The following is a 15,628-nucleotide window of genomic DNA, read 5'->3' as shown; positions in this document are numbered from 1 at the left end:
GGTGGTCGTTAAGCAGCAGTGGTTGTAAAGTCACCACCATGGTCATTAGGTGAACTAACCAGGATACTAGTTACTCACATTAGAGGATAGTATATTGAAATCTGGTTAGTTTGTGATGCCGTTGGGTAAGAGAACGCACCTTACCTGTTTGAATTCCTTGTTCTGTGGCATAGACTATATTAAGCAAAACAACATCAGTTATAATACATTTTGACTACGTGCAAATAATTTCTGAAAAGATGCAAGGAGAGCCATCCTCCAGGAAATTAGAACCGGGATCCATAGTTTTAATCTGAGTGGAAAATAGTTACATAGGGTTTTGTTTTATTCCCTTTCTATCTTACCTGGTCCAATCTCCATCAATTGCACCTTAACTTTGGAATAATCAAGATAAGTTTCCTTTGTCGTGGAGGTGGTCCTTGAGATATGACTGTAATGGAGCTTACCCATTATTGACAGCTGGAAGTGGTAACGGCCATTAAGCAAAATGGGCTCACTTAATCACCCACACCCTCTGCTTTCCCTGATGCAGCTATTAAATGCATGGACCTCAGAGGTGGGGAAGGTCTTTGAAGGCCGAAGGCAGGCTTGCCAAGGCTTCCTCCCCAAAACACCCCATTCACTGCTTGCTACCCCTTGGGCCCTGGCAGACCTTCTGCAGTGCTGTGCATGCCATAGTAAGGCAGCAAAATGCGAGTTTGTCCCTGAGCTACGTGGCAGCCTCACAGAAGTGGCCATTTTGGCACACCCATGCGGGTGGGCCAGAAAGGCCCCACTTTTGGGTTGCCGCACTATGGTCAAAGAATGAACTCCATTTTGCTGCTTTTGCTGCAGCGCTGTATAAACAGTGTAAAGGCAAAAAAAGGAATGTTATGTATCCAGGTGAAGAGTACACACTTACATAGCAGTCACCACCAGAGGGCGTTGAACTGTAACTGTTTTGGCGGGAACCCAGTTTTGGCGGGAAACAGAGGTTCAAACTGATTGGCCGGCTGCTCACCTGGCCAGGTATAAAAGGAGGGCAGGTAACCCCTATTCCCCAGTACAGTCACTTCCACCTAATAAAGATCTGCCATGCTGTAATTGTCTCGGCGTCTTTCCTGCTCTCCAGAACTCACAACACAACAAGGAGTATGTCCCTGAGCTGTGTGGTAGTCCCATGCAAGCAGCCACTAATTTAATGCACCCGCAAGGAATTGCAGGCACGCTGAAAATCCTGGCCACTCCCAGGAGGCAGCCATGTAGCCCAGGGACACGTAGCCTCACCTCTTTCCCCAACAAGAAGTCCAGAGAACTTCAAAATTTAAGCGTGTGATGGTTGACAAGTGTGAGTAGGCCCAAAGCTTACAAGGTCCAGGTGGGGGGGAATTGGGGGGGGGGGAAGAGGCAGGATGTTGCAGCAGCTATAACTTCAAAATAGGGTCATAAGTAGCTTGTGGGGGGGGGAGTCTGCTGTAACATTGAATGGCTATTAAGCAACCAGTCGATCTTGAGAACTATAGGTACAGGTAGTCCTTGACTTACGACCACAATTGAGCCCAATATTTCTATTGTTAAGTGAGACATTTGTTAGGTGAGTTTTACCCCATTTTACGACCTTTCTTGCCACAGTTGTTAAGTGAATCACCGCAGTTGACAAGTTAGTAACCAAGTTGTTATGTGAATCTGGATTCCCCACTGACTTTGCAATAAGGGAATCACATGACCTTGGGACACAGCAATGGTCAAAAATACAAACCGGTTGCCAAGCATCTGTCTTTTGATCACATGATCATGGGGATGCTGCGAAAGTCGTAACTGTGAAAAACGGTCGTATCAAGTCACATTTTTCAGTGCCGTTGTAACTTTGAACGATCACTAAATGCACTGTTGTAAGTCAAGGACTACCTGTATTTCTTATGTCAGTTTTGAATTTTGAATATCTTGACTGACTTTTATCAAAGCATCGACTGCTCTGACCTTAAATTTCTTCTCTCCCTTCTTGCTGGGGTATCAAGAGCTAGGCTTTTTCATACTAAAAGTAAAGGCTTTTTCAAGTCAAACTTGAGCTTCCATGGTTGTTTTGGCAACAATACAGAAATTGTTTACTACTGTTGGATGGATGGATGGATGGATGGATGGATGGATGGATGGATGGACACTTCCCAAACTAGCTGGGTTTTTCCTTTAACCTTTAAACAGGTCTGACCCAGACAAGAACAGCGTAATGCTGCCATCTGTTGAGACATTTTCATATTGGTGTAAACAATTCCCAAATTAAAGAACACACAGAGAAAATTTGGAGGGAATAATCTGAATTTTAAATGATGTTCCAGGGACGGTGAGATCTTGCACATTACTGGAGATCTGTAAAGAAAAGTGACAGAAAAACATCTTTAAAAAATCTTTCAAAGTAGTTTTGGATGCTGATAGAATTGAAAGTTTAGGGAAGAAAAATTATTCAGTTAGGCAACTGTGCAAACTGAAGGTTCCAGACTTCTAGTAACAATCGTTCCTGACTGCCCCTTGGTATCTAGAAATACTATGAAATATTTGTAATAAATTACCTTGTTATCTAGATCGCCCAGAAACACACTACAGAACCAATCTAGGGTAGTGGTTAAGCCCTCCGGCCAGAAACCAGGAGACCATGAATTCTAGTTCTACCTTAGGCACAAAGCCATTGGGTAACCCTGGGCCGGTCACTTTCCCTCAGCCCTAGAAAGGAGGTAATGCCAAACCACTTTTGAAGAATCTTGCGAAGAAGAAGAAGAAGAAGAAGAAGAAGAAGAAGAAGAAGAAGAAGAAGAAGAAGAAGAAGAAGAAGAAGAAGAAGAAGAAGAAGAAGAAGAACAGCCTTCCATCCTTCCGAGGTAGGTAAAATGAGGACCCAGATTGTTGGGGGCAATTAAGCTGACTTTGTAATAATGCCGCTTGGGGATGTATGTGAAAGCCCTAATAAGCAGGCATATACATAGAATGAAGGCTACTGCTAAGCTTGTAAGCCGCCCTGAGTCTTCGGAGAAGGGCGGGATATAAATGGAATTAAAATAAAAAATAAAGAAGAAGAAGAAGAAGAAGAAGAAAGAAGAAGAAGAAAGAAGAAGAAGAAGAAGAAGAAGAAGAAGAAGAAGAAGAAGAAGAAGAAGAAGAAGAAGAAGAAGAAGAAGAAGAAGAAGAAGAAGACGTAGTTGGAAGAGACCTTGGAGGTCATCTAGTTCAACCCCCTGCTCAGGCAGGAAACCCTATACCATTTCAGACAAATGGCTGTCCAGTCTCTTCTTAAAAACTTCCAGTGTTGGAGCATTCACCACTTCTGGAGGCAGGTTGTTCCACTGGTTAATTGTTCTGTCAGGAAGTTTCCCCTTAGTTCTAGGTTGCTTCTCTCCTTGACTAGTTTCCATCCGTTACTTCTTGCCCTGCTTTCAGGTGCTTTGGAGAATAGCTTGACTCCCTCTTCTTTGTGGCAGCCCCTGAGATATTGGAACACTGCTATCACGTCATCCCTCACCCTTCTCTTCGTTAAACTACACGTACCCAATTCCAGCAACCGTTCCCTGTTTTAGCCTCCAGTTCCCCAATCATCTTTGTTGCTCTTCTCTGCACTCTTTCTAGAGTCTCGACATCTTTTTTACATCGTGGTGACCAAAACTGGATGCAGTATTCCAGGTGTGGCCTTACCAAGGCATTGTAAAGTGGTATTAGTACTTCACATGATTGAAAGGAAGAAAACAAAAGCACAAGGAAGTGTACATAACTAAGTACTTGTTAAAAATGTAACTGAATCAAGCCCCTGATCAAGAGATTTTGGTCTGCAATTGGGTAATAAATCAGGAATGAAGGACAAGACAGCAGCTTCCAAAGAGATGCTGCAGTGGAGGCGAACGTGGCAGAGTAGGAGAAGTGTAAAGTCCTTGGTGAATGACATGTAGTCCCAGAAGTGCTAGAGTTAAGCAGTGTGGCCCACATGATGTTTTGTCTAATGACTGCTTTGCTTAGCAATGGAAATTCCAGACTCAACTAGGGCCATTAAGTGAGGAACACATATAAGAGGTCAATTTTAACAATTATAGCCATCAAAGGCAATAAAGGCAGTATCCAGGACCCGCTCAACCCCACATTTGTTATTTTAAAAAGCCAAGGAGAAAAAGCTGGCTTTTTCTAGACATGGGAACTAGAAAGGAGAGGGCGTCAGTTATGTCTTCAGGGTAGGATATCCTCCCTGATAAAGACCTGATTTGGGTGCTCTTAGCAGAGCTAATTCCTCAGATGAGTAAAGGCTAAAATGTAATAGCAACAGCATTTGTATACCGCTTCACAGTGCTTTACAGCCCTCTCTAAGCAGTTTACAGAATCAGCATATTGCCTCCATTAATCTCGGTCTTCATTTTATCGACCTCAGAAGGATGGAAGGCTGAGTCAACCTTGAGCTGGTGAGAATCGAACTGCTGGCAGCCGGCAGTCAGCAGAATTAGCCTGCAGGACTGCATTCTAACTACTGCACCACCACGGCTCACGTCAGCAGTTCTTCAGTATCTGGGTCATCAGGTTTCCAAGAGTGTAATGGCAACTATCAGCACTGCTTAGGAAACTGGGCAGTTTCTTCTCTGGGCTATAGGATGAGATGAGTTATCCAAGTCTGCCAAATCTATCCCCTCTGAACACACTGGGAAAGTACAGATAGTCTTTGATTTACAACAGTTCATTCAGTGACTGTTCAAAGTTACAATGGCATTGAAAAAAAATGATTTATGACTGTTTTTCACACTTACAACTGTTGCAGCATCCCCATGATCATGTGTTCAAAACTCAAGACACTTGACAACCAGTTCATATTTATGATGGTGTGACCCTTTGTGACCCAGCGTGGTGATGTACAATTAATCATTTTCACACTGATGAAACCACACCCCCAGACGGATGGATGAGCTCTCCCCAATGGCTTAATGCAAATGCTAAAAGGAACAGTCCCAAACCAAGTGCCATACAAGGAAGTGACACACACACACACACCCCGATTGATCACTCCACCCACTTCAATTGTCATCAGAGAGGAGGGAAATCAGAGCAAACCAGTATCTCCAATTCCCAACCTTCACAGGGTGATACCATGAACAATATCAAAAGCTGCCAAGAGGATGAGGATGAGGTGACTGTACTACCTCCATCCAAGTCCTGACAGAAGTCACCAGCAAGACCGAATATCAATAGAAGAGACTATTTGTAACTCAGGGTTGAAATGAAGGGTCCTTGGTGCTCTCTGAGCTTAGCTGCTTTTTTGCAGATGTTTCATTGCCTAGCTAGGTGACATCATGTGCACATGAAGTTACCTAGTCGAGTAATGAAACATTTGCAAGAAAATAACCAAGTTCAGAGAGCATCAAGGACCCCACAAAATTGAACAATGCCCTCCCGCACCGGAGGCTTACACCTAAAACCTGAATGAAAGGAAATGAAATAATCTGCCTTATTTCCTTCTAGACACTGAAATCCTCAGAGTCTAGTGGAGCTCCTGACTAGAAGAAGACCTCAAAAATTATGTTTTACAGTCTTTCAAAGGTGGAAACTGGAGAACAACTTACAGTTTAATACTTTTATTGATTAGCCAATTGACCATATCAAGAAGGCCGTTCTGGCAGGCTAAGCTACAATTATGATTGATTCAGTTCTGACTTAGACGTTCTGTGAAATCATCCACTGTGGTATATAAATCATGATTTATAGCTTAGCGTAATTTGCAAATTCTCTTGTGTCAGCAATGCCCACAGCAAATTGCAATGGCAGCATGCTCATTTTCACGCTGACATGAAAAATCCCCCGTTAGGCCCAGATGCCGCATTTTATCATACAGACATACACGATGGTGCTTCTTGATCTGAAAAGTGGACCCTGCAGCTGTGGGGAAAATGCTAGGATGATGATGATGAATGTGCTCATTGTCATACAAGAACATAGAATCATCGGGCTGGAAGGGACCTCAGGGTCTTCTACTCCAACCCTCTGCTCAAGGCAGGAGACTTTATGTCCTGAGTGTGGAGGTTCATCCTCCGGTTTTGTGGATTGTTTTCCAAAAGTTTCATTACCAAGCTAGATAACCTCTTCAGCAGCGTTTAGGGGATGTCTGTGTCAGTGCTTTTCTGCTTATAAGGGCTCCGGGTGTGGGTGTGTCAAGTGAAGGTCTTGTGATGAGTCATCAGAGAGTGGGTCGTGATAGGTCTTGTGATGGGGAGGTTACTTCAGGTCAGGGTGGTTGGAGGGTGTCAGTCACCAGTGGGTCAGGTGCGAGTCATCAGTGAGAAGCTGGTGATGGGTCTTGTGATGGGTCCATTACCTCAGGTCAGGGTTATTGGGAGTGCTGAGTTGGGGAGGAGAAGGGGCTTCCGTGGGTTGGTTGAGGGCCGGTCCTGTCTCTGGCTGGCTGTGCAGTTGATTTGGATTCTGAAGGGTTGGTAGGCTGGTTGGTTGTAAGCCAATGTGTCTGTTGATGGAATTGCCTGTGGAATGCCAGGCAACCCACACGCTCGGAGAACAAATCTTCACCCTCATCCTACACCTGAGCTACATATATTCACCACTATTGCAAAGCTTATACCAGGGGTAGGCAACCTTGGCTCTTTTATGACTCGTGGACTTCAACTCCCAGAATTCCTGAGCCAGGAATTCTGGGAGTTGAAGTTCACGAGTCATAAAAGAGCTAAGGTTGCCTACCCCTGCCTTATACCCTCCCAGTCAAATGATTGTCCGGTTTATTTTTGAAAACCTCCAATGATGGAGCACTTGCAGATACTACTGTACGGATATCCACTAATACCATTACTTCTGAACACAGGTCATGCATTTGCTACCATTCATAACACGGGTCATGCTACCATTCTCTCCCCACCACAAATGCTCATGCACACTATGATTTGCTAGAGCCAGTGTACTATAGTGAGTAAAGTGTTGGTTAAGGACTTCGAAGACCCAGATTCTAATCCACCTTCAGCCATGAACACTCACTGAATTTTAGGCCACTCTTTCTCAATTCAACTGTCTCACAAAACTGGGGGTTTGGTGGGAGGGAGGAATAGAGAAACAAATCCTACATATACTTTCTTGAACTTCTGAACATAAATCTAATGAATACTTTATCTAACTGGCTCTGACAGAGTGTGATGTCTGAACTAGCCACCTTCAACTTCTGCCTTGAATCTTTCAAAATAGGCATGGCCCAAGAGCATGGATGGTTTATTTCTCCTACTGCACAAAATTATTTCTTTCTCATCTAGATATCTGTTTGGCTCTTATTTAAATATGAGCACTTGCTCTACACATGTTCTATCTCCTTCACTGGTGTTAGTATAAACAGGATTTTATTTATTTATATCTTGCCTTTATTTCTACAAATAACTCAAGGCGTCAAAAATATCCAACACACCTTCCTCCTATTTTCTTCACAACAACAACTCCTCTGTGAGGCAAGTTGGGCTAAGACAGATTGTCTGGCCCAAGGTCACCCAGCTGGCATTCATGGCTAATGCGAAACTAGAACTCACAGTTTCCCACTTCCTAGCCTGGTGCTTTACCTAACTGGCATATTAATTCCTTCTTTTAATAAGTCCCAAATTTGCTTGATATTGTGGGGCCCTTAGTGCTCTGAGCTTGGTTGCTTTTGTGCAGATGTTCCATTACCCAACAAGCTAATATCAGTGCTAGAAGCAAATGGAGGTCGCTTGGCATTGCTGTGGCATGTTGTACAGTATATGCCCAATTACTGTGCTGAGGCTTACTCAATAAACCATTGTTAAAACAAACTTTAGCTCAGGATAATGCGAGACCCAAAGGCACACTGTTACTCCAGGTCTTTGAGCTTACCTCATGTGATCAGAGTGGTCATTCGTTGTGCCCATTCAGAATTTCAGGGCTGCTCGAATTGCCTGACAAGCTGCTCTCTTGACTTCTAAAGCTCTTTCGGGTTGGCCTGACTGATAGACTGCTACCTGGACTTGCACTTCTGGTTCTGTCCCATCGTGATCTAACAACAAATCACAGCAAAAGAACCCATCTAGCAAGCATCTCAGCCAGCGCCGTGCCCGGGCCTCCTGTTCTGCATCCAATCCTGGGTCTGGATCCACCTGCACAATGACTCCAACCAAGGCCACTGGGTTGTAATAGATGCAATTCTTCAACTTATGTAGCATTTCAGCCAGTCGATCCAGTTGATCCCAAGATTTAAGGAAAGGGGCTCTGCACAGGAAGAAGATGAGCTGGGAGTAGATTCTTTCTTGTTGTCTGGAACAGCCATTTTCATTCAAGAGCTGAGACCTGTCAGGCCACTGGCTGGCACCTTGATCACAACAGATCACTGAGCTGGTCACGTGGAAAGCTGGTATAGGGAATTTTGCAAACACTTCCTGTCGGAAGTTCTCCACCACCGCCTGGCTTTGCAATTCCCCAAGCAAATGCACGTTGCCTCCCATCATAAACTGAAGGGTGACGAATTCCAACTCCAACTTTTCCTCAAGTGGAAGGTCAGACCTGGTGACAACTGCCAACAGATCTCTGACTAGCTTTAGGCCTGCCTCTTGGCCTTGGCTGTCTTCTTCTGCCATCTGGCTCTGTCCTGTTCCCACTCTCTCTGCGACTTCTTCCCAGGATCTCCCAGCCTGCCTCAGGATCTTCTTGTGAGGCCCTACTGAAAAGCCTCTGAACAAATCTTGGCCTGCCCCAACTGATTCTTCATTCCTTGTTAGGACTTCATCAGATTGTTCTGTAAATACTTCCTGTCCTCCTTGAACTTGTTCTTTGATCTTTGGCCGAGCTCCAGCCACAAACTCACAATCCCTTCCATTCTCCTCTGGGATGTCTCCATTTAGCTCCGTGTCATCTTCTGATGTTCCTCCTTCTTGCTCTAGATTATTCTCCTGATTGCTTATCTCCAGCTCTGTGATCTGCTCCTGAACCGTTTCCATCAGCTCCCTACTCTTCACTGCAGCATTTGTCTCTTGGTCTGAAACCACTTGGATTCCTTCTTCCTGCTCCATAACCCTTACCTTTCTTCCTCCCCCTGATCATATCTCCAGGTCCTCCCAGGTCTGACTGACTTCTTGTTGCCTAGACCCACAGGCTGCCTTGTGTCACAATAAGCGCTGACCCACTCATTCATTGGATACTGACTTTCACCAGGTTCATCTTGTGAAACTTATATCACTCAAACTAATTATTATTTTTTTACATAATAAAGGGGGAATAAGTCCACAGAGCTTTTCAAGCTACATTTATTAACATGTATTATTCTAAAGCAAAGACCAAGTGGAACAAAGTACAAATATGCTAATGGAGTTGACTGTTGACTGTGGCTTGATCTGTCATGGGAATGCAGCCATCAAATAATACGGATCAGGCCGTTTCCCAATATTCTGAAAGATTCTGTCTTCTCCCATGTAGAATCCTGGCATGTGTGGACTTTTCCCCACCACCACCACACACACAAAAAGGACTATACCCAATTGCCAAGTTGATTTTCAAATAATTTATATCTGTGCTATGCTATGAGAGCTTCAGAAACATTTTTAGCAATGAAGAAGTAAAGTAGAAATCCCAGCAAGTGCCTGATGACATGTCCATGGGCATACTGGTATCTCTTGGGAACATAGCGGCATCATCCTTTGTGAGCTACCATTCACTTAACAAAAAAATTAACTGGTTTTGAATATACAACAAGGCTGCATAAAAGCATGATAGAAACAAAGCTGATATCATCTTGAACTGGTAGGGCTGGGTTCCATTTCAGTCGATAGGTGAAATGGGATAAGGAAAAATATGCTAAATGGAAAAAAAGGGGGGAGAGTTATAGGCTTGCAATCTCCCCCCTCCTTTGAAATTTAGGTGACATGATGTGTCCTTTTTTGTGTAATTTTCAAAGACCTGTTTTTAATATAGAGTTTGTGGGCAGGAGAGAATTTTCATTACTCTATGAATTAGGTTTACACATCGTGCTACTCTTAGTCTGACTAACAATCTTCATTGAACAATTTAACATATTGAATGAAAACTCCACTTTCCTATTGAACAAATAGCACTCAATACCTCTAACAAAATGTTTAAAAGCATTCTATAAGGCGAAAGAGACACAGAAGGCCTTTGACCAATTCCCAGATATGTAAACTTCTACTTAGCAAGATAATTTGATAATGAGAGAGGCTTTTCCTCAGTCACACCCGAAGAAATTAGGGCAATCATGGCGAACCTTTTAGAGACCGAGTGCGCAAACTGCGACCCAAAACCCACTTATGTATTGTCGGGTGCCAGGTGGGCGTGGCCCATTGGGTGGGCATGGCTGCAGTGGTAAGGGCAGACTAGGTGGGACTAAAAAGTTCAATCAATTAATTCCAACTTTGTGAGATCATTTTTTTTCCGGTGAGAAGTTGAAATTGATTGATTGAACCTTTTTTATTTTTTTGCACACAGCGGCAGAGGCCGAAAGCGAAAAGGTTTTATAAAAGCCAGCTGAAGGCCTAGGACTGCATGCCCACAGAGACGTTCGCAACCATGGACTTAGTGTTAGGGTTAAGTCACTATGAACTCATAGAGCAAAATGGACATCGCCAACAAACCTGGAGTGCTTGGGTATGTTTAGGAGGGCACTTACCTTTCTAGGATGCCCTATCTATATTTCCTGGTAAAATACATGGGAAAATCCCATTAGAGGAAAATTCCACTTAGGGTTAGGGTTAGGTCACCATGAACTCATAGAGAAAAATGGACATCGCCAACAAACTCGAAGTGCTTGGGTATGGTTGTTTCCTGGTAAAATACATGGGAAAATCCCATTGGAGAAACATTCCAGTTAGGGTTAGGGTTAGGTCACCATGAACTCATAGAGCAAAATGGACATTGCCAACAAACCCGGAGTGGTTGGGTAAGGTTAGGAGGGCACTCACCTTTCTAGGCTGCCCTATCTCTGTTTGCTGGTCAAATACATGGGAAAATCCCACTAGAGAAAAATTCCATTTAGGGTTAGGGTTCGGTCACCATGAACTCATAGAGCAAAATGGACATCGCCAACAAACTCGAAGTGCTTGGGTATGGTTGTTTCCTGGTAAAATACATGGGAAAATCCCATTGGAGAAACATTCCAGTTAGGGTTAGGGTTAGGTCACCATGAACTCATAGAGCAAAATGGACATTGCCAACAAACCCGGAGTGCTTGGGTAAGGTTAGGAGGGCACTCACCTTTCTAGGCTGCCCTATCTCTGTTTGCTGGTCAAATACATGGGAAAATCCCACTGCAGGAAAATTCCATTTAGGGTTAGGGTTAGGTCACCATGAACTCATAGAGCAAAATGGACATCGCCAACAAACTCGAAGTGCTTGGGTATGGTTGTTTCCTGGGAAAATACATGGGAAAATCCCATTGGAGAAACATTCCAGTTAGGGTTAGGGTTAGGTCACCATGAACTCATAGAGCAAAATGGACATTGCCAACAAACCCGGAGTGCTTGGGTATGGTTAGGAGGACACTTACCTTTCTAGACTGCCCTATCTATGTTTCCTGGTAAAATACATGAGAAAATCCCATAGGAGGAAAATTCCACTTAGGGTTAGGATTACCTCACCATCGCCATTTTTTTTTTTTTGCATACGGTGGCATAGGCCTAAAGTGAAAAGGTTTTATAAAACCCAGCTGAAGGCCTACGATTGGGCCGACCGCGTGCCAACAGAAAGGGCTCTGCGTGCCACCTGTGGCACACGTGACATAGGTTCGCCACCATGGATTTAGGATTTTAAAGATTAATATTACCTTCAAAACACCTTGCAATCAGTAGAAATCTTTCAGCACAGGAATCTTGGGGCCCTTTCATTTTTCCTTCCCAGATGCAGATTACTTGCATTCATTTCAGCACCGAGCTGAAGCCTGTGTGGGTTTGTTAAAGTCTCTCCTCTAAAGCTACCATTCCTAGCTTTGTGTCATCTGTAAACCTGATAATCATCCACTCAACCCTTTTCTATAAGTAAAAGCGGAGCCATTAACCAGCACTGTGCTGGTATGGTCATTCATCCAACTATGAATCCATCAAGCACTAATATCAACTACCCCATATTTTACCCCATATTTTTTTAAGACAATTATCAGGAGAAGGTCTGTTTAAGGCTTTGTAGCAGTAGGTATGCTGTGTGAGTCATATTCTCATCTATTAAGCCAGTATTTTTGTCAAAAAAGAAGATAGCCTGGTTGCCATATTTTACACCAATTGCAACTTCTAGATGCTTCCAAGGGTAGCCTCACATAGAATACATTGCAATAACTAAGATTGTGCATAACCAAGCTAAAACTGCCAAATCAAAACTAATTCAGGAAGGATTGTAGCTGAAGGGTCATGGCTGTAAACATCTGCCTTCGCCACAACTACCATCTGCAAATCCAGTGACAGCTGAAGATCAAGGACCACCTTCCAGATGCTCTACCTGCTCTTTTAATTACAGAAAGTGCAATCATCTAATATAAAGTAGATGCCTTGAATCTAGCTTACTTACAACAGCTTTTCCATTGTGGCTAGATTTGATTTCAACTTTTTCTCCATTAGCATTATTATCTTTTTATCTTGCCTTTTATATATTTGGGGCAATTCAACATACCTAACATTATACCGATAGCCAACTTTAATAATCATTGATTAATCATCAACCCATTTTCAATTCTTAAGTGATCATATAGATTTCCCCCCACCCACCCCTAACAATCTGTCCCCAACCTGTTCTTTAGTTCTTCTAACAATGCACGCTTCACCTTTATAACTGAGTCACCCCACCTCCCTGGTGGTCATCCTGTCTTTCCTTCCACTTTTCCCAGCATTAGAGCTTTTAATAAGAGATTGGGCAGCCATTTTCTTAAAAAAGGTACTGGGTCTCCTGTTAGAGCAGGGGGTTGGACTAGAAGACCTCCAAGGTCCCTTCCAACTCCCGTTATTCTGCAAGCCTTCTCTACATCTTTCAATAACGTGTCTGAAGGATATAATTTAATCTTGGGCATTTGGGCCTTGATGAGAACACTAGGTCACTTTGTTGGCTGTTCCATAGGTTTTCTTTTTGGCTGTCCATGGTGCTTTCTGGAATCTTCTCCAATGCCAACATTCATGGGGCTGCCCTTGAGGACTACTCGGAGGCTCCAGCTGGTGCAGAATGCAGCCGCGCGAGTGGTGGTGGTGGTGGCTTCCCGATACTCCCATGTAAGCTGCATTGGCTTCCGGTTGCCCTCCGGGTAAGATTCAAGGTGCTGGTTACGACCTATAAAGCCCTAAATGGCATGGGTCCAGGTTATTTACGGGAGCACCTGCTGCCGGCATCAACTTCCCTTCGTCCAGTGCGCTCCCACAGAGAGGGCCTCCTTAGGGTGCCGTCGGTCAAAGAGTGTCGACTGGCGGCCCCCGGGGGAGGGCGTTCTCTGTAGCCGCGCCAGACCTTTGGAACCATTTACCGGTGGAGCTCCGGACGGCTCCCGACCTTCGCTCCTTCCGACGTGACCTAAAAACATATTTATTTGAACAAGCCAGCCTGGTCTGATGGCTTTAGGGGTATTTTAACGCTTTGTATTAATTTATTGAATTGGGCCGTTGTATTTAATATTTTTTAATTTTTATATATTGTATTTTATTGTATCGCCCTGTACACCGCCCTGAGTCCTTTGGGAGAAGGGCGGTATAAAAATTAAAATAAATAAATAAATAAGTAAGTAAGTAAGTAAGTAAGTAAGTAAATAAATAAATAAATAATAAATAAATGCATCCCTGCCCCAATTCTTTGATTGAAACCGCTGCAGATAAGCCAACTGTATTCAGATCCCCTTGGGCAGGGGTCTTCAAACTTGGCCCTTTTATGACTTGTGGACTTCGACTCCCAGGATTCCTCAGCCAGCGTGACTTGCATTCATTTCAGCACCGAGCTGAAGCCTGTGTGGGTTTGTTAAAGTCTCTCCTCTAAAGCTACCATTCCTAGCTTTGTGTCATCTGTAAACCTGATAATCATCCACTCAACCCTTTTCTATAAGTAAAAGCGGAGCCATTAACCAGCACTGTGCTGGTATGGTCATTCATCCAACTATGAATCCATCAAGCACTAATATCAACTACCCCATATTTTACCCCATATTTTTTTAAGACAATTATCAGGAGAAGGTCTGTTTAAGGCTTTGTAGCAGTAGGTATGCTGTGTGAGTCATATTCTCATCTATTAAGCCAGTATTTTTGTCAAAAAAGAAGATAGCCTGGTTGCCATATTTTACACCAATTGCAACTTCTAGATGCTTCCAAGGGTAGCCTCACATAGAATACATTGCAATAACTAAGATTGTGCATAACCAAGCTAAAACTGCCAAATCAAAACTAATTCAGGAAGGATTGTAGCTGAAGGGTCATGGCTGTAAACATCTGCCTTCGCCACAACTACCATCTGCAAATCCAGTGACAGCTGAAGATCAAGGACCACCTTCCAGATGCTCTACCTGCTCTTTTAATTACAGAAAGTGCAATCATCTAATATAAAGTAGATGCCTTGAATCTAGCTTACTTACAACAGCTTTTCCATTGTGGCTAGATTTGATTTCAACTTTTTCTCCATTAGCATTATTATCTTTTTATCTTGCCTTTTATATATTTGGGGCAATTCAACATACCTAACATTATACCGATAGCCAACTTTAATAATCATTGATTAATCATCAACCCATTTTCAATTCTTAAGTGATCATATAGATTTCCCCCCACCCACCCCTAACAATCTGTCCCCAACCTGTTCTTTAGTTCTTCTAACAATGCACGCTTCACCTTTATAACTGAGTCACCCCACCTCCCTGGTGGTCATCCTGTCTTTCCTTCCACTTTTCCCAGCATTAGAGCTTTTAATAAGAGATTGGGCAGCCATTTTCTTAAAAAAGGTACTGGGTCTCCTGTTAGAGCAGGGGGTTGGACTAGAAGACCTCCAAGGTCCCTTCCAACTCCCGTTATTCTGCAAGCCTTCTCTACATCTTTCAATAACGTGTCTGAAGGATATAATTTAATCTTGGGCATTTGGGCCTTGATGAGAACACTAGGTCACTTTGTTGGCTGTTCCATAGGTTTTCTTTTTGGCTGTCCATGGTGCTTTCTGGAATCTTCTCCAATGCCAACATTCATGGGGCTGCCCTTGAGGACTACTCGGAGGCTCCAGCTGGTGCAGAATGCAGCCGCGCGAGTGGTGGTGGTGGTGGCTTCCCGATACTCCCATGTAAGCTGCATTGGCTTCCGGTTGCCCTCCGGGTAAGATTCAAGGTGCTGGTTACGACCTATAAAGCCCTAAATGGCATGGGTCCAGGTTATTTACGGGAGCACCTGCTGCCGGCATCAACTTCCCTTCGTCCAGTGCGCTCCCACAGAGAGGGCCTCCTTAGGGTGCCGTCGGTCAAAGAGTGTCGACTGGCGGCCCCCGGGGGAGGGCGTTCTCTGTAGCCGCGCCAGACCTTTGGAACCATTTACCGGTGGAGCTCCGGACGGCTCCCGACCTTCGCTCCTTCCGACGTGACCTAAAAACATATTTATTTGAACAAGCCAGCCTGGTCTGATGGCTTTAGGGGTATTTTAACGCTTTGTATTAATTTATTGAATTGGGCCGTTGTATTTAATATTTTTTAATTTTT

The sequence above is a fragment of the Vipera ursinii genome, assembly GCF_947247035.1.
Source record: "Vipera ursinii genome assembly, chromosome: 5".
NCBI lineage: Eukaryota > Metazoa > Chordata > Lepidosauria > Squamata > Viperidae > Vipera > Vipera ursinii.
This window is presented reverse-complemented; position numbering follows the sequence as displayed.